This window comes from Acinonyx jubatus, chromosome A1 (genome assembly GCF_027475565.1).
Source record: "Acinonyx jubatus isolate Ajub_Pintada_27869175 chromosome A1, VMU_Ajub_asm_v1.0, whole genome shotgun sequence".
In the NCBI taxonomy this organism is placed as follows: Eukaryota; Metazoa; Chordata; class Mammalia; order Carnivora; family Felidae; genus Acinonyx; species Acinonyx jubatus.
This window is the reverse complement of record NC_069380.1, coordinates 70147116-70170525: the sequence shown is the minus strand read 5'-3', so window position 1 is coordinate 70170525 and position 23410 is coordinate 70147116. Positions and strand designations below refer to the sequence as shown.

Below are 23410 nucleotides of genomic sequence, written 5' to 3'. Positions count from 1 at the left end.
ACTATAAGGCTTTTCAGACCATAAAACTCAACTGAAATTCAGAACCAAAAAGCAGGTTTGGTTACAAGGACAGTGAGATTCATTCTGCCCATTAGTGGCTTGTTAGTAGGACAACCAGGGGGGAGACTCCAGGGGGGATATTCTTACCTGGGCCTGGAAATGTCTTCAGTAAATCAGATACCAAACCAATCATATAATTTCTTGTGATAAACTACTCTGCATTTGAAACCTCACATTACCTATATAATCTTTACTGTCATGTACTGTGAAATACTTCTGACAGATTTTAAACAGTTATTATTACCTTCAATATTTCACTTCCAAAATAGAAAAGGTGTTTTTGGAGTACTACTGTTCATGCTATAAAGCAATATGGTTTAGGAAGTTATTCTGTTTTAGCAGCTCAATTTTGACACTGGAGTTACTCTACTTGACCAAAGACTTCAACTCTGGTTTAATAATGCTATGTAATTATGGGTGCTTGGGTGGCTCAGTTGGTGAAGCGTTCGACTTTGGCTCAGGTTACGACCTTGCAGTTCAGGAGTTCAAGCCCTGCGTCAGGCTTTGTGCTGACAGCTCAGAGCCTGGAGCCGGTTTTGGATCCTGTCTCCCTCTCTCTCTGCCCCTCTGCTGCTTGCACTCTTGGGTCTCTCTCCTCTCTCCAAATATAAACAAACACTAAAAAAATTTTTTTAATAATAATACTATGTAATTATAAATACACTGCAAAAGTCTTTTAAATTCTTGGTTTCAATATTTGCACAAGAAGCTGAACAGAGAGAATGTGACAGACAAGTCAGCAGAACATATAAACTGCCATCAAAGATAAAATCCACGAGGTGGGATGGCATGCCGAGGCGTTTCCAGAGAACCTAAAAGTCCACCCACCACACCAATCAGAAAATGGTGCTCTGAAGACAAAAGAGTAATCAGCCACCAGCAATTTTCAGCTATTATAAGAGGAGGCTAGACCCTAGTTAAGAACTACCAAGAAATAAAGGCCAACGCCTCATAAAATGCAACTAATTTAAAATACAGTCTCCTGGGGCACCTGGGTGGCTCAGTCGGTTAAACCTCTGACTTCAGCTCAGGTCATGATCTCGCAGTTCATGAGTTTGAGCCCCACATCAGGCTCTGTGCTGACAGCTCAGAGCCTGGAGCCTGCTTCAGATTCTGTGTCTCCCTCTCCCTCTGCCCCTCCCCTGCTCGCGCTCTCTGTCTCTCAATAACAAATGTTAAAAAACAAAAAAATTTTAAATACAGTCTCCTGTCTTCTTTAGGTTACCTTTAACAGAGCCCTCAAGAAATCCAGTCCTTTTCCAATAGGACTATCCAATCCATAAGAAATTAAAGAATTTTCAAATTGACCATGTGTAAATTGACTTGGAGGATTTTTTTTTTTTTTTTAATGAGAAAACAGCACAGAAATTACCTTAGGTTGGACAGGTGTAACTTTAAGGGCTTAAAATAAGAACTTACACTATTGGGAGGAAAAATTATAATCATTGCTTACACTACTAAATATTCAAGATATATCTTCAAAATAATTGTTTCAAACTGACCCATCTGTAAATTTCTAAATAAAATAGAAAGAAGTTATTTAAAATAATGTTAAGTCTTCTATTGTAACAACTTGGGATGATGTCACAGGTCATCCAGAGACTACACAAAATATATCCCCACCTTGTGGTCAGCTTCATGAAAACAAACAGACTAAAATTAGCATTAATCCCTGTATCTGCCCCAAAACCTCATTTCTATCACACATACCATTTGACTTTTATTTCCAAGAATTCCTTTTCTCCACATTAGCCGCAATGTGCTAAGACATAATTCTGGCTCCTCCTTACATGCTTACCTACTTTCTCCAATTTTTTCATCACAGAAAATACTTAATCCATACATTTAAACATTAACAATCAACCAGTATTAATGTATTAAGCACCCACAGAGTGGTGCTTCTGATGTCCGAATTCCACATCTATCAGGCAGCCAGATCCTGCACAACTCTATTTGGGGCTAGGAGCATAAATCCCTGGCCTCTTCGAGAGCATAATTCAAATCTTTTGGGAAGACCAGACATGTTATAAATCTAACATTAATATTTATATAAGTTACTATATTTTACATATATTTTATCAATGCAATTAATTCTCAATACACAGAAGATTTTTAGTTCTGAAAATAATTCCTCCATAGCATTTCTGAATTCATTGTTCACATTCTCAGCTGATGAGAATGTAAATCGAATGTTACTGAAAATGATTACTAGGCCCTACACATTCAAATTAAACAACACATTCTAAGATTACTTCTATATTATCCTTACTTTTTTATTTTCCCTATTATTCTACACTCCGCATCCATTTAGTAGAAATAACTGTACCATATACTTTTTGATCCGCCCAGAGTCTCTTTCCAATGGCCACAACTACATAAGTGCTTACCAGCACGAGAGTGAAATATATAGTAGACTAAATATATTTGCAGAGATATACAGCTGTTTCAAACAGACCACAGAGTAGTCCATTTCTGTCCAACTAAAAAGGGAAATTTTTAAGTAACTGGAGACAAAAAACTTCATGACATGTTAAATTCTATAAAACTCTAATTGTAGTGTCCATAAATAAAGTTTTATTAGAATACAACCATACCCATGCATTTCCTGTGTCTAGGGCCACTTTCACACTGCAACTGCAGAGTTGTGTGGTGACAACCGAGTTGATCAGCTGTGACAGTATGGCCTGCAAAGTCTAAAACATTTATCAGTCCTTTACAGATGAAGTTTACCAAACACAAGCTTATATGACAAAAGGTTTAAAAGTCCAGTCACTATAATTATGAGCACCAGCTGAATCATCCTGCAGAGATGCCTTACATGTGTTTTCTGCATTTATAAACATCTATCTACTTACGAGGGAATTTAGGGCATCAAATCTCTTCCATGAATGGCCCAAAGGTAGACAATCCACCTCTTATTCATCAAACAAATATATATGAGCCAGATACAGTTCTAGGTACATGAGGGAATAGTAATGATCAAAACAAAACTCCTGTGGTTGTGTAGGTTACTAAGTATCTATCAGGCACCAATACATATTTTGGAGAAAAATAAATTGGGAAACGGGAATTAAGAGTGTGAGGTGGGGAATGGTAACCTACAATTTTAATTAGTAAAGTTAGGGTAGGCATCTTTGAGAAGATGACTTTAGATAATGGCCTAAAGAAGATCTATTTGGGGGTGCCTGGGTGGCTCAGTCGGTTATGCATCCAAATCTTGATTTCAGCTCAGGTCACGATCTCAAGGTTTGTGATTTGAGCCCTGCCTCAGGTTCTGTGCTGACAGTGCAGTCTGCTTGGGATTCTCTCTCTCTCCCTCCCTCTCTCTCTGCCCCTCCCAAACTTGCTCGCTCACTCTCTCTCTCTCTCTCTCTCAAAATATATAAATAAAAACTTAAAAAAGAAAAAAAAAAGATCTATCTGGAGGGACAGTGTTCCAAGCAAAGACACTAGCAAGTGAAAATGCCCTGAGGTTGTAAGCATATGTTAGCTCAAAGAAGAACTAAAACAAAGGAAGCAAGAAAGAGTAAAATAATTAGGTCAGAACAGTGCAGGGAGGTCAGGGGGAGTCTTAAAGGACTTTGGCTCTGATTCTGAGTGAAACTGGAAGCTATTAAAGGTATTTCGTGGCTTGGTTTTTAGCCAAGAAATGCTTTGATATCTGACTTACATGTTGACAGATCACTCTGACTGGATTTTGTGAATACTCTTGAGGGAGGTAAGGATGGAAACCTGGAGAGCAAGAAGGAAGCCAAAGCAACGATGCAGAGGAGAGGCCCTGGTGACCAGACTAGACGGCAGCGTGGGGAGTGCTGAGAAGTGGTCAGATTCCAAGCTTATTTCGAAGAGAGAGCCAGGAAAACCAGCCCCCTTTCTGAAACATCCTTCCCCCTTTTGTAGGTCTGTGCTTCTCCTCTACCATCTTATCTAAATACTGCCTGTCTCCAAGGCCTCGTCCAAAAGCCACCTTCTTCATGGGACTTTCCACGACACTATTCCCGATCAAAAGTAATCGCATCATCTGACTTTCCCAAGAGGCCATCTACCACACTCTCCTCCCCGCCGCATCTCTCCCCAATCAACCTCTTCAGGGCAGTGAACCTTTTTCAACTTTTTTTTTTTTTTAACGTTTTATTTATTTTTGAGACAGAGAGAGACAGAGCATGAACGGGGGAGGGGCAGAGAGAGAGGGAGACACAGAATCGGAAGCAGGCTCCAGGCTCCGAGCCATCAGCCCAGAGCCCGACGCGGGGCTCGAACTCACGGACCGCGAGATCGTGACCTGAGCTGAAGTCGGACGTTTAACCGACTGAGCCACCCAGGCACCCCTTCTTCAATTTTGTATTCACCAGCATCTGCCCCATCAAGGAATCAAATTAGTTAAGCTCTAAATTTCTCCTGGCTCAAAAAGTCCATGATTTTTTTCTCCATGTGTACTTCATAACTCTGAAAAAGCTACAATGATGAAACACAGCTTTATAAGGGCACAGAGCTTTTAGAATAGGTATCAATTCCTAGGGAATTGACTACACAAATACAAAATCTCTTAAGTAATCATTTCAAACACACAAACACACACACACACACAAACACACACACACCTACCTCTTACATAAAGTGTGACCATTTTCTCTCCAACTACACCCAATCCCAAACCTACCAGAATTAACCACTACTTTCATGCAATACCTACACCACATATACTCTGCTGCAATGATCACACTGCCCTATGATAAGAGGGCGTAACAGACATTTTGTGGCAGAGTTAGCCAGCTCACAACTTTCCTGAACTCTCCCTTTTCCCAACCACAGCCAAAGACCCCTCAACTGCAGCCCTTTTGAATGATGTGATCTTGCCCCCTGAACAGAGATGATTAGAGCAAAAAGCAGCTAACCCAAACTACATCTATCATAGTCCCTTTCCTAGGAATGAGGACAGAAAGAAAAAAGGGGCTCTCCTCTTTTCAGGATGCCAGCCCTAAAATACATAAGCTCAGGGGCTATGAATTTGCATGTTCCACCAGGGCCACGAGAGCAGAGAAGCAGCAGGTGAAAGTAAACAGGCAAGCAGAAAGATTTTGAAGAAGCAAAACCACAAAGAAGAGCTAACACCTTGCTAATCTGCTTCTAATACTTTTCTCAAGCCTACCTATCTTCCACCTCTTGGATCCCTTAACACACACACATATGATATGCAGATAGTTCTGGCAACAACATTAAAGCAACTCACAGCCCTGAGACAGGTTCCCCAATAAGTGAGGATTAATGCTTTAACCTCCGGGTTTCTATAATTTTCATTAAATATGAATAAATGAGTGTTTTATCAGTCCCCAAATCCAATGCAAAAATAGTCTTAAAATAATACACACTCCATCAACACTTTTAGACACAAATTTTTCTAAAAGCATATCACACAATTCTGGATCTCTCTGCCATTCTCTTGGATCTGTACCATTGTGTAAGTCAACTGTGTCTTTAAGCTGGACATCCTCATAGTTGCAATATGGCCGCGAGCAGCACCAAGCCCTCTCACTCACAAAAGGTGTGGGAGGAGAAAAGGGGAGGGGCAAAAAGCTTTAACACCAATGCTCTCCTAAGCACTAGATTCTCTCCTGGGAATCTCAGAAAAGCTTCTCATCATGTTTCGTTGACCCAGACTGGCTTAAGCCTTCATTGATCTATCCCTATATCAATAATTGTCAGGGAAGACAATGGGATAACTGGTTTAAATAACTCACCCACAGTAGAAGGGATGTTGTACCAGCAAATGGTACACTACAACGTGAGTGTACACGTGTGCAGGTGCATACCTGCCATATACAAGCAGTCATTTAAGCATGCATGTGTGGTATAACCATCACCTGCTAGCCAGACAAAAAGTCAAAGAAGCATATCAGTAATTAACACTGGTGGGAATTTATCAAAGGAGACAGAACTTCAAGTGGCCACCTTGACCTAGACTGCCATGTATTCCCTTTATATCCACACCTACCTCTTAACTGCTCTTGGGATTGAAGACCAAAGGTTCCTATGGGCTCTCTTACTGGAGCGTCAAGACCAAATAATCCGGTCTTGGGGAAATAAACCATTATGGGAAGAGGAATGATTCTTGGTATTAGATAAACATTTGAAGGTAAGGGTGGCACTTACTGACAAGTATAAATTAGAAGACAGCTTTGTTTTCACAGAGAGCTGTGTCCTGAGAACAGGACGGAATTAAGGAGGGCATCTGCAGGTGGGCAGGTATGAGACTTTACCTACTTCTAAAGGAGTGTGTAGCTTAAATCTTTCTACTCATATCATCATATTCTTCAATCTGATGTGCATTCTTCTTGTAGTAATAAACAAGTACATCACATTATGTCACCATATGCTTTAATTCCCCTAGTGGCTTCCCAGTGCCATGTAGATGAAAATCCCAGCTTATTACAAAGGTCCAACTGATCTGCGCTGAGCCTACCTTTCCAAACTGTACCATGTGCCTCCTCATGCACTATTCTCCGACCACACCAGCTTCTTTCTCTCCATCAGCAGGCTCATCTCATTCCTGCCTCAATACATTTACACCTGCTAGTCCCTCTGCCCAGAGAGGGCTTACTGTGGAGCTTCCCTCGCTGCCCACTCCTTCTCATCTTTCAGCTATTTCAGTTCAAATGTCACAACCTTCTTTGCACCCCACCACACACATATCCACATCCACACTCACCCCTATCCCACCTCACCCCACACACACCCTAAGCTATGACCCTTCTATAGATGACTGCCTTTGGGTCAGACACTAATCCCTGATCCAATCAATTATCAATAGAGTGACAGGATCACATGATAAAGAAAGCTTGGTAATTTAAACAACAGGAACCACATGCTACAGGCAAAGAGAATCAAGAATTCAAAAAAAAAAAAAAAAAAAGTATTAGTGAGACCAAACTGAGCTGAAAACACAGAAATGATTAACCAGCCAAGCCTACCATGATCTCAGTTTCCTAAAAGATCCTGAGAGCATTTAGGGCCAAAAAAGTAAATTATTGACCCAATTCAAATACCAGCTTCAGGTTTTAGCCTTCTTTTCAGTAAAATACAGTTATCAACATTTCTCTTATTCCTTAGAAACACAGCAAGCATAGAAGGAGGAACATGAAAGTCCCTTTGAGCATCTCTAAGAGAATGCACATGAGCTATTATTCAACAGCAGTTTCTATCAACTTATCAATTATACTCCATAAATCAGTTATTTACAGAAGAATTATTACTTCAAAGTACACATATTTAACTTTATTCTGTAAAAATCAAGGTAAAGAAACATATAAACAAAAATTAACAAACTGAAAAAAAAATGCTGTTTTATCTTGTGTCTAAGTTGTTTCTTAAAATAAACAGGCATTAAAACAGGATTCGAAGAAGCAAAAATCTTGTAGAAAACAGTAATTTTGTATCTGGAAAAAAATGTAAAAACATTCTCCCAGTAGATGTTGCCAGAGCCTCCTGTCCTGCTAGGTTTGGGGCATCTTAGGAGATTCTGTGCCAGCAATCAAAACCAGGCCGAAGCACAACTCTAGCAGTCCACTTGCAAAGTTCTGAAAAACCCATTTGGTGGTTGTCAGTAGGAGATAAATTAAAGCCTTATGCATTGAGAGGCAAATAACTTGAAAAATGTACAGAGGCAATGAATCCTGAAGTTACCAGGCATCAAAATGTTTTGCAGAGTTAAGCTAGAAAATCTATGTTTCCTATTTTTCAACTATTTTCTAAAACCATGTGAGAACTGCTGAACTTGGCTCATGGGTTTAAGATGTTATTTATCAACCATATGTAAAACTATTAAGTAAATTTACATAAGCATCTTGTCTACTCTTTAGGTTGAAATAAAATCTACCCAAGATCTAAGTAACTGAACAGGACAAATGTTATGAATCAAATTAAATAACCCGATGGTTTCCTGATAGGGAAAATATGGTACTACATAAAACATTTATCAGATATTCAGAAGTAGACAACAAAATAGAAGACCTGAATTCAACTGAAGTCTGGTAATATTAAGAAACTAATCTAAGAAATGTTACTTCAAGTCCTAATCACTTTTAAGACCGAATTCTACCTCTAACATATAAATCTATTCAAATGGGAAGAGAATCTCTCCATTTAACAATACGTAGGGGGGAGAAATCTCCTTCACAGTGAAATTTTTAAAGACACACTTTATATAAGGAGACCACTTAGTACTATGCTCAACAAGAAAATTAAAATGTAATCAGCATGATGGGAATATTTTCTTTGGTCTTTTTTAGCTCTGAGAATGTCTGAAGTCTTGAGCTATTTTTACATGCTCACCTTGAAGGAATGGATTTATCTTTACGCTATGTACCTTAATATCATTTGGAAATGGTAAAAACAGAAATAACTAATTTTCTTTTTCAACAGGGGAGCAAGGCAAGGTTTCAAACAGATACACCCTTCTCAACACATCACGGGTGTGAACAAAAGAACACCATCTTAAGCTCGCTTTTAGATTTTTTCAATTGTTTTCTACTAAAAAAAACAATTGAACTAAGGTGTTTACTAAATAAATAATAGACTTGAGAAACCAAAGAATTCTACATTTCCTTATCTGACCCTAAATCTACTAACAAAGTATCTCTAAAACTATTTATGCACTCATTATAGAAGAGGCAGTTTGCCAATAATTGAAAAAAGCCTACAAAATTAACAAATGAATACTATTCTCACACTAGAAAGCTGGCAATGGTTGTACAAGCTTTCACCTTCTAAAACCATAATCAGAACTGGGCAGATTAATCAACATTTTAACACTTCCCATCTGTACAAGTGCTCAAGGTAGTGCTTACTGTCACTTGACAAGTTGCTTAGCATTGCAAAATTTGATAATTCATGTCTTACTGAATTTTTACTGACTTGGAAGAAAATAAAACACCAATTAAAAGCAGATGTCACCTTTAATTCTAACTGGCTGACAAACTTCTAATTTTTTTACCCAATTCAGAGACAGAATGCATGTAGATGACAGTTTAGACAGTTAAATATTCAAAGTCACTGATATCCCCCACAAATTTGCAAGTGATTTTCCAGAACTTAATTCCATGGGGCTTTATCTGGCAAGCATCCAGAAAGAATAGTTTCAAGTAGTCATCTAGAAGGTAAATTTATTGTTACATTTTTGCAAAGGCTGCACATGCTGATCAGAACATTACTAAATTAATATTCTCAAGATTCTTATGTTTACCTTCTTACCTATAAAAAAAATTCCAAAATATATTGCCCCTCTACTAAAATTCTAGCTAATAAAAAAAAAAGCTAAAAGACTTAATAAACTGTATTTAACCTACCTTCATGCTTAAATGATCCAAAAGCTAAATCACATCCAACTGAAATTTACCATAAAATAATAATAATAATCGGACTTGAGTTCTCATGTTTTTCAATGTCCTTTAATACTATAATCAGTCACAAATTCATTCACTTTTGGTTCTAACCATGAAGTATGAACAAAACTTCTTAAATTCAATGTTTTGGAAAGCAGCACAAAAATAAACAGATGCCAGAGATTAAACACACACACACAACAGGAAATATTAATACCTACATTCTTGCAACGCAAATTTCCAAATACACTAAAGTAAACTTAAAATGTAAAAAGAATTAGGACATTTTTAATCTTCTAAAGATAGCTAGGCTGGTGTTTCCTAATGCTATTCCATCTATGCACAAAGTAACTTGGAATAAAACTCTGAGTTCTAAAAATGCTTATTATAATCTATGAAATTTTTCTACAAAAAGAAAACTTCTGGATTTTCCCCAACACCCCAGTTTCAAAGACAACATTAACGTGAGTCCTGTCCCTATGTCCAGAAACACTGACCACAGTTTCCACAGATTACCTTTTAATGATCTACGCAAGCTATCAAAAGCCAGAACAAGCTGGTACCAATCAGGCAAAGAGGGAAAAATGAATCCCAGAAGGAATCACCACAGAGATCCCAATCACAATAATGGGGTCCCTAGGAGCAGCAAAGCCGATCAAGCCCTTTGCTTCTGTGGACTCATTGCCTAACAATCAAACTTGGCTTAATAGTTAGGAGGAGTAAAGGAACCAGGTTGATCCTCTTTTGTTCACTTCCTAGGTCTAACAGAGTATTTTCACTTTAACAGAAAGCCTGCCTTGAAAGAAGAATCTGGGGAAGATGAAATGGAAAGGTGGTCACAAAAAGGGGATTTAAGGGGATGGCCTACCTGGGACCACTTTTGTAGGCCTCATCTTTGCATTTTCATCCTGCTTCATGCATTGCTAATCAGAGATCCACTGGAAGCTTCAGAACCAACTGAAAGGCCTGGCAGGGTATTTGGCTTTCAATTCTTCTACTCTGTTTATTCCCAATATATATTCATCAGGCTTAGGAACAACTCTTGAACAAGGGCAGCCGCTCGGCAAGGAAATGTAAATTACTGACATGTGCTGAAACGTGGACTTACCACCACTAATGAGCACATTAAAGGAAAATGCTCACTGGATGACTGCAGCCCTTTTACTTAACCCTGTGTGCACAGAAAGCCACAATTCAACATCAATTAAAAGGGCTAGCTGCAAAACAGTAACAGAGCAGCCCCTGTCACCACTTGTAATACCTCAGAGACTGAAAAGCTAAGACAAACACGAAATTTCTACACTTCCTCGACAAAAAATATTGTGCAAAACATGGATTGTCAACGTGGTCAGCTTCGGTTAAGATTTGTGAGACCCGTTTAAAAGCCATCGGGACTTCAAACAATTTCCTAGGAATGAAAATAAGATCTCTGGTTGTCTAAAAAGAAAAGAAAGGAAATAAAACACAATGTACTAAACTACTGGTTTCTTCATTGGTCAGTCAACAAATTTGGACTTTGGCAATCTAAAGCTCACCAGGGCCTCGGGAAGACTGAAAAGTTGAGAAGCTCGTCAAGAAAACAATTATCATATAAACTAATGATTTAGATCTCAAGATAAACAAAATATTTGCTTTACATGAGCAGGGCCTCATTTGCTGGGCCACAAAATATTTGCCATAATATAATCTGCAATTTATAGTAGAAAAACCTAAAATGAAATGTGAACAGATATCTACTTTCTAACTTTTGAGATAAATTATGATTTTCAGGGACTCCTGGCTGGCTCAGTTGGTAAAGTATGCAGCTCTTGATTTTGGGGTCATGAGTTCAAGCCCCATACTGGGTGTACAGCTTTAAAAAAATAAGTTATGGTTTTCATAATTTAAAAATAGCATTTTTAATTTCAAAATAAATGTGGCAATAGAATGAAGGTACCATTAATATATTAACTTGCTCTTTTGACTTACTGTGTAACATTTGTTAAAGAATACTATTATATAAGTAAGCACTTGTACTATTAACATGTTTGAATATAATTTTATCATTCTCGGGGCGCCTGGGTGGCTCAGTCAGTTAAGCATCCTACTTCAGCTCAGGTCATGTTCTCCCAGTCCGTGAGTTCGAGCCTTGCATCAGGCTCTGTGCTGACAGCTCAGAGCCTGGAGCCTGCTTTGGATTCTGTGTCTCCCTCTCTCTCTGCCCCTCCCCTGCTCATGCTCTGTCTCTGTCTCAAAAATAAATAAAAACATTTAAAAAATTTTTTTTAATTTATCATTCTCTGATGACCTTAAAAACGTGCCAGATTTTTTTTTTAATGTTTTATTTCTTTGTGAGAGAGAGAGACAGGACGAGTGAGGGAGGGGCAGAAAGAGGGAGACACAGAATCTGAAGCAGGCTCCAGGCTCTGAGCTGTCAACACAGAGCCCCACACAGGGCTCAAACTCATAGACCACAAGATCATGACCTGAGCTGAAGTCGGACGCCTAACCAACTGAACCACGCAGGTGCTCCAAGCCTGCCAGATTCTTAAAGCTTCACATCACCAAAAAATTAATCACAATAACTAAATACCACAAAACAACACATTAAAAATCTGGTTACTTGCTCTTTATGAATTCTGAGTAAAAAATTGAAGTTTTCCATATATTGTGCGCAGTTAAACCCCAGTTTTTTAGAACCCTCAGGGCTTGAAAGAATAGACCTCAGTCAAAAGAACTGATCACTGACTAGAAGGTGATTGGCAAGGTCTTCTCTTACTCAGGAGTACGCCTGCTTATGCGTTGGGAGTCCAGCAGCTTTGTCTTTTATCTTAAAGAAAATGTACGGTGATCCAGGTAATTTGCTCCAAGTATAAAAACATCTGTCTACTTCCTAAAAGAGATGTATTTCTGCATTACTGGTCACTTTTGTGGCACCTCAGAGAAAACTGTTTTATCTTCCAGCTCTTCTAACTCACTATCTTTTAAGACCTGTAGTCAATCATCCCCATTGCTGTTTTTCATCTCTACCAAATCCTGTGAAGGCTACTGCTGCCCCTTCGCCCCACTCACCAAAACCATACTGGCCAAGGCACCTGGAAAGCGAGCCCTCACCATGCGTGTTGTTGGCGCTGCTGTGACTGCCCCACACTTGCAAGGATAGCTACCACCCTATAGACTCCCCTCCAGACCACCATCACCGCTTTCCTCTCTTCTCTTTCTTCTCTATGCTCTTCTCCTTGTTTCGTCTGCTTCTCTTTCCCACTTCTAGCTTTTAGTGGGGAAACCTCAACTTCTACAGGCAACTCTTTTTTTTTGTCTTTTTTTTTTTTTGGTGTTTTTTTTTTTATCATATGAAATTTATTGTCAAATTGGTTTCCATACAACACCCAGTGCTCATCCCAAAAGGTGCCCTCCTCAATACCCATCACCCACTCTCCCCTCCCTCCCGCCCCCCATCAACCCTCAGTTTGTTCTCAGTTTTTAAGAGTCTCTTATGCTTTGTCTCTCTCCCACTCTTTATGGAGCCCCTTTAGGTCTGGAAATGTCCTACCAGCTAAAGATAACAAGAGGCTTACAACAAACTATAAAATTATAGTCTTACATAAAAAGAAAAAAATAATGATGGGGGAGGGGAAAAAGTTGAAAACATTTTAAGGCTTTATTTTGTTTTGCTCTATAACATGTTGTAGAATCTCTCCATCACGTCAGAGGGAGCATGGCCCAGTATGAGTCAGAGCACGACAGGAGCTGTAGATAGTGCCAGGGCGATCAGAACGCAGGCCTAACAGCTGTGTGGCCTTGAGCAACTAACTTGTTGACACTCTCCTTCTTTTTACTTCTTCCATCTATAAACAGTACTGAAAACCTAGTATCCACCTGTAGGGCTGTTGCGAAAAGCAAATGGAGTTACTAAATGTCGAGTGTAATCGTGTCCGGCACATAATTATCACTCAGAACAAGTTAACTATCTGCTAAAGATAGAAATCTCATCCATTCGTTATCAGGGTCTAATAAACCTTATTACTCATACTCTTCATCTAGATTCCTGATTTCCTTCTCGTCTATTACTACTCACTTTTAAAAGTGCTTTTGTGGGGCGCCTGAGTGGTGCAGTTGGTTAAGCGTCCAACTCTTGATTTCAGCTCAGATCATGATCTCACAGTTTGTGAGTTCAAGCCCTGAGTCAGGCTCTGCACTGACAGTGCAGAGACTGCTTGGGATTCTCTGTCTCCCTCTCTCTGCCCTTCTACCCTGCTCTCTGTCAGAAACAAATAAACATTTTTTAAAAACTTCTTTTACTTTTGGGGTGCCTGAGTGGCTCATTCCGTTGAGCACCTCGGTCTCAGCTCAGGTCATGATCTCATAGTTCATCCTCTCTCTCTGCCCCTCCCCCACGTGCGCTCTCTCTCTCTCTCTCTCTCTCTCAAAATAAATAAACTTAAAAAAAAACTGCTTCTGCTTATAAATGGTGTGATGAAGGATGGTAATGGCAGGAATGACAATAAAAACCACAGCCTTTATATATTTCACTAATAAACATAGGCTCAAATTTAACTCCAAAGCATAAAGATTGCAAAACAAATTTACCATTAACAAATATGTATGGAAAACAAAGCCATATTATATTAACAGTCACAGACATCCAATATTAAGATTCTGTCATGTAAAAGAAAGTAATAGGAAATAGATCCTAATAAATGTTTGTTAATTACTTTTAAAAATAAAAATGTACTTCAAATGAGCATAGCGTGAATAGCAAGGAGATTAAGCCACTTCCCAAAGTTTGTCTCATGTTTGGAAGTATATATAAACAATTCCACTAAAATTGGCAAAGAAGTATTTATGATTAGTAAGTAAAGTCGTAAATAACAGGAATTCAAAGACGAGTAAGTAAAGGTCCTTGATTTCACACATAATTAATTGTAAGGCCAGAAAAGAATGCCAGAGTGCAGAGGGAAGGAGTAGTCAGAGAAGTCTTGCTCTCTCTGACTAGAATGTTCTTTTCCCATGACATCTCAGCTTAATGGTCACCCTCTCTGAGAGATTCTTTGGTCCCACCTTCTCTAAAGAGGCCATCCAGTTAACTTATGGCACAGCATTTCTCAATTTGGGGACCTCAGAACCTCTTTCATTTTAAAACTCTATTGACCTCAAAGAGCTTCTGCTTATTCATGTTAAATCAATATTTACAGTGCTAAAATTAACAAATTTTTTAAATATTTATTTGTGTGACTCTTGATCTCAAGGGTTGTGAGTTCAAGCCCCACACTGGTTGTAGAGATTACTTAAAAATAAAATCAAAAAATAAACAATAAAATATTTATGAATTTAAGAGAATTAACCCTTTTTTTAACGTTTATTCATTTTTTAAATTGTTTTTAATGTTGATTTATTTTTGATAGAGAGGACACAAGGTGAGTGGGTAGGAGAAGGGAGAGAGGAGACACAGAATCCGAAGCAGGCTCCAGGCTCTGAGCTGTCAGCACAGAGACCGATGCAGGGCTCAAACCCACAGACCATGAGACCATGACCTGAGACGCTTAACTGATCGAGTCACCCAGGCGCTCCAAGAATGAACCCATTTAGAATTAACAATTAGAATGAACATTTTCATAACAAATAAGTTAGTAAATGTTTTACATTTGCACAGACTTCTAACATCAAGCTTAATACAGCTGGAATATCCTATCTGTTCTGGACTTAATCTGTTACAACATACATCGTGTGGCCACACGAAAACTCTACTGCAGAGTCGTGAGGAAATGAGTGGGGAAAAACTATTACTCAAACATTTTTTACTTGGCAGAGTCTCTGAAAAGGTCCCAAGGATCCCCAGGTGCCCCCAGAACATGCTGGCAGCCAATACTCTGCCACTCACCCACTTTTTCTTCCTCTTTACAGCATTCAAATGATCTGACTTTGTGAATTCACTTCTAACCACCTACCTCTCTGTACTTGAATATAACCTCATGAACACTCAGATTTTTATCCTGTTCATCTTGACTATATCTGTTATCTAAAAGACTATCTGGCACCTTCCCACTCTTGCCACAAGATAGGAGATAAATCTCTTATGAAAATAAAACTATGGTTTTCCATTTGCATCATCCTTCTGAAAGTAATCCACATATATGCTTACCCTTTGCTTACGCTGTGGGTTCCTTGTGACTAAAACCCCCCTAATACCAAAAACAAAACAAAAACCTACACCAAGAGTGGAAGGTGCTCATCCTATTATACTAGGTCATTTTTCCAAACTGTATCAAGTGTTAATGGATATCTTGTGAGGGCAGGTAAGTAATGATCTAATAAAATAATAAGACAAACTAAAGACTTGAATTCTCAAATTCTTATTCTAAGAATTTCAATCAAAACATGATTATTTCTTTTGGCAATTAATGTGTCCTTGAGACAATCATGTCTACTTTAATCTAAACACACATCATAATAACATAGCACAGTAAAAACTATTTGAGAAATGCAGTCCTATGTAAAAGATCACCTTAGCAGAAGTTGCTTATGAGACATAAAAAATACTTCAGGGGTACCTGAATGGCTCAATCGGTTAAGCGTCCAACTCCTGCTTTCGGCTCAGGTCATGATCTCAGGGTTCGTAGAATTGAGCTCTGCATCAGGCTCTGCAGACAAACTGACAACATGGAGCCTGCTTGGGATTGTCTCTCTCCCTCTCTGCCCCTTTCCCACTCCCGTTCTCTCTCTCAAAATTAACATTAAACAACAACAAAAAAAAAAAAGGTTTATTTATTTTTGAGAGAGACACACACAGCATGAAAGCAGGGAAGGGGCAGAGAGAAAGAGAGAGAGAGGGAAACACAGAATCTGAAGCAGTCTCCAGGCTCTGAGCTGTCAGCACAGAGCCCAGTGCGGGGCTTGAACTCCAGAACCATGAGATCATGACCTGAGCCAAAGTCGGACGCTTAACTGACTGAGCTATCCAGGTGTCCCCCAAGCCTCGTTTTTTTAATTAAAAAGAGATACTTAAATGTGATATCTGGAATAAAGATAGGCACCTCCTTACTACCCTAGATTAAGCTCTTTTAACAATTTTATTTATTTATTTATTTATTTATTTATTTATTTATTTATTTATTTAGTGACCAACCTGACATAGAAGGGAGCTTCCTTTTACATCTTCCCTCTGGTCTAATGAACAGTTTACACATGAGACAGTTTACACACGAGAAGGGCACCTCTTTACCATTTATGGTGCCATGCTATAATCAAGAGGTCAAGATGGGCTGGAAAAAGCTAAGTTTTTAGAGAGCATACTTTGACTTTAACATCAACGACAGACACCAAACTAAAGGGTAAGGACAAAACATTCTCTTTCCCCTTGTGATGAAACTATCAAGTGCAAGTGCAAGTATTAAAGAGTAAAGGCATACATTTTAATGACAGGATAACATTTCAAAGACAAGGCTAAAATCCTCTCACAGGATGTACAGGAGAGCTTTAATTTCTCCCAAGTTTAGTAAATCTCCAAGACAATCAACTAACACTGAACCTATTATTTACTCTATGATAATCCAGCCTACCAGAACAACATGGGATATAAAAACATACTTCTTTGGGGGGCAGCACCTGGGTGGCTCAGTCAGTTGGTTGAATGTCTGACTTCAGATGAGGTCATGATCTCCCAGTTGTTGTATCCAAGCCCCACATCAGCCTCTCTGCTATCAGCACAGAGCCCACTTCATATCCTCTGTACCCCTTTTTCTCTGCCTCTCCCCTGCTGGTATGTGCACACATGCTCTCTCACTCTTTCTCAAAAATAAACATTAAAAAAAAACATACTTCCTTGGAGCCTAATGTACTTCCTTGTATTGATTTTAATGAAAAGTTTCAAACATAATGAAGATTAGACAGAACGGTATCATAAAACCCCAGTTATTGATTACCCAGATTCAACAATTATTTTAAAACTCATTTTAAATTTGTATTTCAGCAATGGTGTAACCAAGTTAGCCTTCTCAATATTATGTATGCCCTTATACCATTAATAATATCAGACACTGAACTAATGGATGCTACCCTAGTGAAATGGCATTTTATGTATATTAATATACAACCAATTCTGTTTATACATTCAATACATTTTATAGAAATTATAGCATTCTAATCAACAATGGCATTCGTAAGGCTATCATTACTAATCAAAACATTTCCTTTTAAGTAAAATATAATGGTTAACAAATGTAACACATTTTTTCAAATAGTTTCTTTTTAAATTTTTTTTAATGTTTATTTATTTTTGAGAGAGGCAGAGCATGAATAGGGGAGGGGCAGAGAGAGAGAAAGAGAGAAAGAGAGAAAGAGGGAGGGAGGGAGGGAGGGAGGGAGAGAGAGAGAGAGAGAGAGAGAGAGAGAGATTGAGAATCTGAAGCAGGCTCCAGGCTCCAAGCTGTCAGCCCAGAGCCGGACACAGGACTCAAACCCAGGAGCTGTGAGATCATGACCTGAGCTCAGACACTTAACCAACTGAGCCACCCAGGCACCCCTCAAACAGATTCTTATTTCTCTTAACACCTATATTCAACAACCAATGAGCATGTGAAGAACTGAATAAAAAGCTAAGAACATATACACATGTGCCCACACAGGGATGTAAACAAATATGCCATATGTTGGGAAGTGTGCACACACAAGAACAGAATACTCCTAGTAAATTAGCCTATCACACACTGTGCTTCATTCAATATGGTGTCTCAGGAACTTTGTAACAGTATCTTTAGATAAGGTCCAGTCCAAAAACAAAACCCCAGCAATCATCTCATTATTTCTGCCTCTTTGCCCATGTTGGAAAGCATGCACTTAAAAGTTTAATTTTAGAATGTATTTGAGGCAATAAGAATCATTAACTATACATAACAGTGATAATTAATGTTACCTCATTTAATCTGACAAAATCTTCAATCTACTACTTTCACTAGAACAACAAAAAGTGTTTCCTACTGAGTTCCTTCTAAATTTAGGGATTATATACAAATAAATAGATGAAACTCAATTTTAAGAGATCACAAAGTTACTATAAATTAAAAGTAGCATCACAACCTAAAAATACAGGGAGGTTTCTCAAAGTGCCCTTTCTATATTTCCAGAATTCCAAATTTTAATTCAGCAACTTTTCTCACCTATCAAACAGTGAGCAAGCACCTACTGAAAGTTTCGGTAATACAACAGAATTAAAAGCATGATTTCAACTTTCTACTCATTTACAAGTTGAGTGACAATCAATAGATGACAGATAAAAATGTGTACAGCCAGGGCGCCTGGATGGCTCAGTCAGTTAAGCACCTGACTCTTGATTTCAGCTCAGGTCATGCCCTCACAGTTCCTGGGATTGAGCCCCACGTCAGGCTCTGCACTAACATCTCAGAGTCTGATTGGGATTCTCACTCTCCTTCTCTCTTGGCCCCACTCCCACATATGCTGATGCATTCTCTCTCAAAATAAACAAATAAACATTTAAAAAATGTGGTATAGCCATACCATGGACTTATCAGACTTAGAAAGCAATGAAATTTTGACACACACTACAACATGGATGAACCTCAAGGACATTATGCTCAGTGAAATAAGCCACACATAAAAGGTCAAAAGTTATATGAGTCCACTCATAAGAGTTACCTAGTATAGGCAAATTCATAAAGACAGAAAGTAAAACAGACCTTATCTTGGGTAGGGGTGGGAGTAGTAGAGAGTTACTGTTTTCGTTGTTTTGTTTTTGCTTTTTGAGAGAGAGAGAGAGAGAGAGAGAGAGAGAGAGAGAGAGAGAGAGAGAGAGAGAGAACGAGCAGGGGAGGGGCAGAGAAAAAGAGGAACTGAAGATCCGAAGCAGGCTCTGTGCTGACAACAGAGAGCCCAGTGTGGGTTCAAACTCACAAGCCGTGACGAACGCTCAACTGATGAGAGTTACTGTTTGATGAGTACAGGGTTTCAGTTTTGGATGATGAAAAATAAAACGGTAGTGAGAGTTGCACACTGTAAATGTACTTAATGCCACTGAATTGTACACTTAAAAATGGTGAAGTGGGGAGGCGCCTGGGTGGCTCAGTCAGTTAAGCATCCAACTCTTGATTTCAGCTCAGATCATCGTCTCACCATTTGTGGGTTTGAACCCCACATCGAGGTCTGTGCTGACAGTGCAGAGCCTGCTTGAAATTCTCTCAAAAACATTTACAAAAAATAGAGAAAAGGGGCCCCACGTGTACTAAAATTAGAAAGATAGAGAGGATTATTAGCATGGCCCCTAAGCAAAACTGACATGCAAATTCATGAAGAATTCCATATATTTTTTAAATAGTGAAAAGGGTAATCCTATGTTATATAATTATGTATAATTAAATATGTATGTAATTAAAAATTTTCTAAAAAACGAAGAATTTCTCCTAAAAATGGACCAAAGTGAAAATAAGTCTCAATTTCAACTTATACTTGCGTCATTAATGAAGGAAATGTCCTAACTTACCTCAAACATGTTTACAGCAAAAATAGACATTTTCCTATGGAATTTGTAATCTATGCAGATGAAATACTCATGACAACTATTAACACAGAGAATGTTGATGGAAAAATGGGGGGAAGGGGGGGACTGTACAATTGCAAATTCTTTTTTGAGAGAGAGAGAGAGAGAGAGAGAGAGCGAGCGCATGAGCAGGACAGAGACAGAGAATCCCAAGCAGGCTCCATGCTCACCGTGGAGCCCAACACAGGGCTCCATCCCACAAACCATGAGATCATGACCTGAGCCAAAATCAAGAGTTGAATGCTCAACCAACTAAGCCACCTAGGTGCCTATACAACTGTAACATGTCTACATTTTACATGAAATAGTGTAATATTACCTCTAAGTAGACCATATAAAGTTAAGGATGTATATTGTAATCCCTAGAAAAACCACTAAAAAATGTAAAAGGTCTAATAGGTAACTTTAAATGGAATTCCAAAATTTAATATAATCCAGAGAAACAAGAAAACAGAAGGAAAAAAAAAGTGAGACAACCAGAAAGCAAACAAAATGGTAGCCATAAATGCAGTCACACTAGTAATTTATTAAATGTTAGTAAGTTTTACTGGAATTGCATATTGAAGATGGTTACACAATTCCATGACAATACTAAAAAGCACTGAATTGTTTATGACAAAAGGGTGAATGTTAGGACATGGGAATTATACCTCAGTAAAGCTGTTAGTAAAGAAAATAAGGCAAAGCGCCTGGGTGGCTCAGTCAGTTAAGCATCTAACTCTTGATTTTTGGCTCAGGTCACAATCTCACAGTTCGTGAGATCGAGCCACATGTTGAGCCCTGTGTCTGGCTCTGTCTGGCTCTCTCTCCACTCCCCCCCAACCCCTATCACCCACTCATGCCAGAAAGAAAGAGAGAAAAAGAGAGAAAGAGAGAAGGGGGGTAGAGAGAGAGAGAGAGGAAGGAAGGAAGGAAGGAAGGAAGGAAGGAAGGAAGGAAGGAAGGAAGGAAGGAAGGAAGGAAGGAAGGAAGGAAGAATTAGGCAAACCAAAAAACCTTAATTGTCTAAACACAACTTGAAAAAGATATGGATTATTAGAATGATTTAAAAAGCATGACCCACCTACACACTGCTACAAGAGACATGTTTTCAACATAAAGAGTCAGATGTGGAAATATATATTGTGTGAACTGTGAGCATAAGACACTTGAGTCTTCAAACATTAAGCACCCTATCTGAGATCACATAGCTACCATGTGGCAGAAGAAGAATTTTAACTAATTCCAGACTGTGCTAATAACTGAAGGGGACAGTAAGGAATTAGGGGAGAAGGAAAGTTCATAGGATAAAATTCAAGCTATTTTAACCAAGCCAAGAGCAGGAAATCCCAACTTCATCAAATCCTAGATTCATTTTTTTTTTTAATGTTTATTTTTGAGAGAGACAGAGTGAAAGTGGGGAAGGGGCAAAGAGAGAGAGAGAGAGAGACAGAGAGACAGAGAGACAGAGAGAGAGAGACAGAGAGAGAGAGACAGAGAGAGGGAGAGAGACAAAGAATCCAAACTGGGGTCAGCACACAGCCTGACGAGGGGCTTGAGCCCACTAACTGTGAGATCATGACCTGTGCCAAAGTTGGACACTTAAACGACTGAGCCACCCAGGTGCCCCTCAAATCCTACATTCTTAACCTTCCTATTGAAGGCATCCCCAAACCCCAGAAACCTGTATGAATTTGCCTTGTCTACACCCTTAAAAAATCTCCCTAAAAATAAAGGAGGATTTATCCATGTCAGAGCATTTCTATTCAAATCTTCAAATTCTTCAACAAATACTCTAGAAGCTGAACTCTAATCCAACACACAGGAAAATAAACTTCTCAAACATTTCCAAAGACATTCTGTTATGATAAGGGTTTTAAGAAGTTATTTCATAAATCCTGAACATAACATTTAAGAGTCACAATTACAAATATACTATAAAATTGTCAGAAGGGGAGCACCCGGATGGCTCAGTCGGTTGAGCGTCCGACTTTGGCTCAGGTCATGATCTCGCGGTCTGTGAGTTCGAGCCCCGCGTCAGGCTCTGTGCTGACAGTTTAGAGCCTGAAGCCTGCTTCGGATTCTGTGTCTCCCCCTCTCTCTGCCCCTCCCCCGCTCATGCTCTCTCTGTCAAAAATAAATATTTAAAAAAATTGTTTTTTAAATTGTCAGAAGAGTTGCCAAACTTTCCCCTCCAAATCCATGGAGATGAGATTGATTCAATTTAAGAATATCAAGGAGTGGGGGGCTACTGGATGGCTCAGTCGGTTGAGTGTCCAACTTGGGTTTGGGTCATGATCTCACAATTTTTCAGTTCAAGCCCCACATCAGGCTCACTGCTGTCATTCTGGAGCCCACTTCAGATCATCTGTCCCCTTCTCCCTCTGCCCCTCCCCCACTTGCGCTCTCTCTCTCAAATAAATAAAAAGCATTTATATATATACATAAAATCACAGAGTGGTAAAAGGTATCAATGACTATTTTACATTTCCACCAGCTCTTTCAAAAAGTGAGCAAATCCAAGTGAAGACAGTTACTTTCACTAGGATCCAAGATCACAAGATCAGAAAAACAAAAGAAATAGCTGTTTTCAGACCTTAAAAATGGCATACCAAGCGGAGGGGAGGAAGAATGGAGAAGAAAGAGCCTCCATCAACAGCAAAAATAGGCACCAGCCAAAGCTATCTTTTATAAAACAAAAAAACAAAAGAAACAAACAAAACACTAACAACCCAGTCTAGTTTCAATCCATCTTCAAAGCAATTTGGAACATTTACTGAGTACAGAATTTGTAACTTTTGTTACAAACTATACTCTCATTGATTAGCTATGTGACACTGGGCAAGGCATTTACTTCTGAGATTATTCTCTTCTTAACACCAAGGGATGATGATAATACAACACAGCTTGTCGGGAAGATTAAATAAGAATGGTGCTAGTGTATCTGTAGGTTGTATTCCATACCTATTTTTAAAAGCCTGGGGGAAGGCAAGAAATATTCTGTGTCACTTCTTTTCTCATAAACAAAATCTACTTTGGCAAATAAGACAAAACTATAGCAAAATTCTAACACACACACTCACTCCAGAAGAATATAAATACAGTTGCAGTGGTAGCTTCCAAACTGGGGGCTAGGGTCACAGGTTCACAGATGGAGAAAACCTTCTTTTCCAGAATATGCATGTGACTTAAATTTAAGATTTTACATTCTCAAAAATGTTTCATTTTAACATAATAAAAATCAAAGATCTATGTCCAATATGGAATTTCTACTAATGTTAAGAAAACGTATATAGTTAAAACTAGGTATCTACAAAATACACTGCAGTAACATTATTCAACTTTCTTAAGCCATGATATAAATAAATTTCAACAGTCATGCACAAAACATACTTCTGTGAGTTACCCAGATCACAGCCTACATATAGATAAAATCAGAGTTATATACAATTCTAGACTTGCAAGG

At 38.7% G+C, this 23410-nt stretch overlaps 1 protein-coding gene and 1 pseudogene across 8 annotated transcripts in view; one reads left to right on the top strand and one right to left on the bottom strand.

The window, feature by feature from the left end:
* Positions 1-23410, bottom strand: part of PCCA (propionyl-CoA carboxylase subunit alpha) — a 404001-nt gene that overhangs the window by 305004 nt on the left and 75587 nt on the right. The window lies entirely within an intron of this gene.
* LOC113601206 (uncharacterized) lies at positions 19636-19734 on the top strand (annotated as a pseudogene).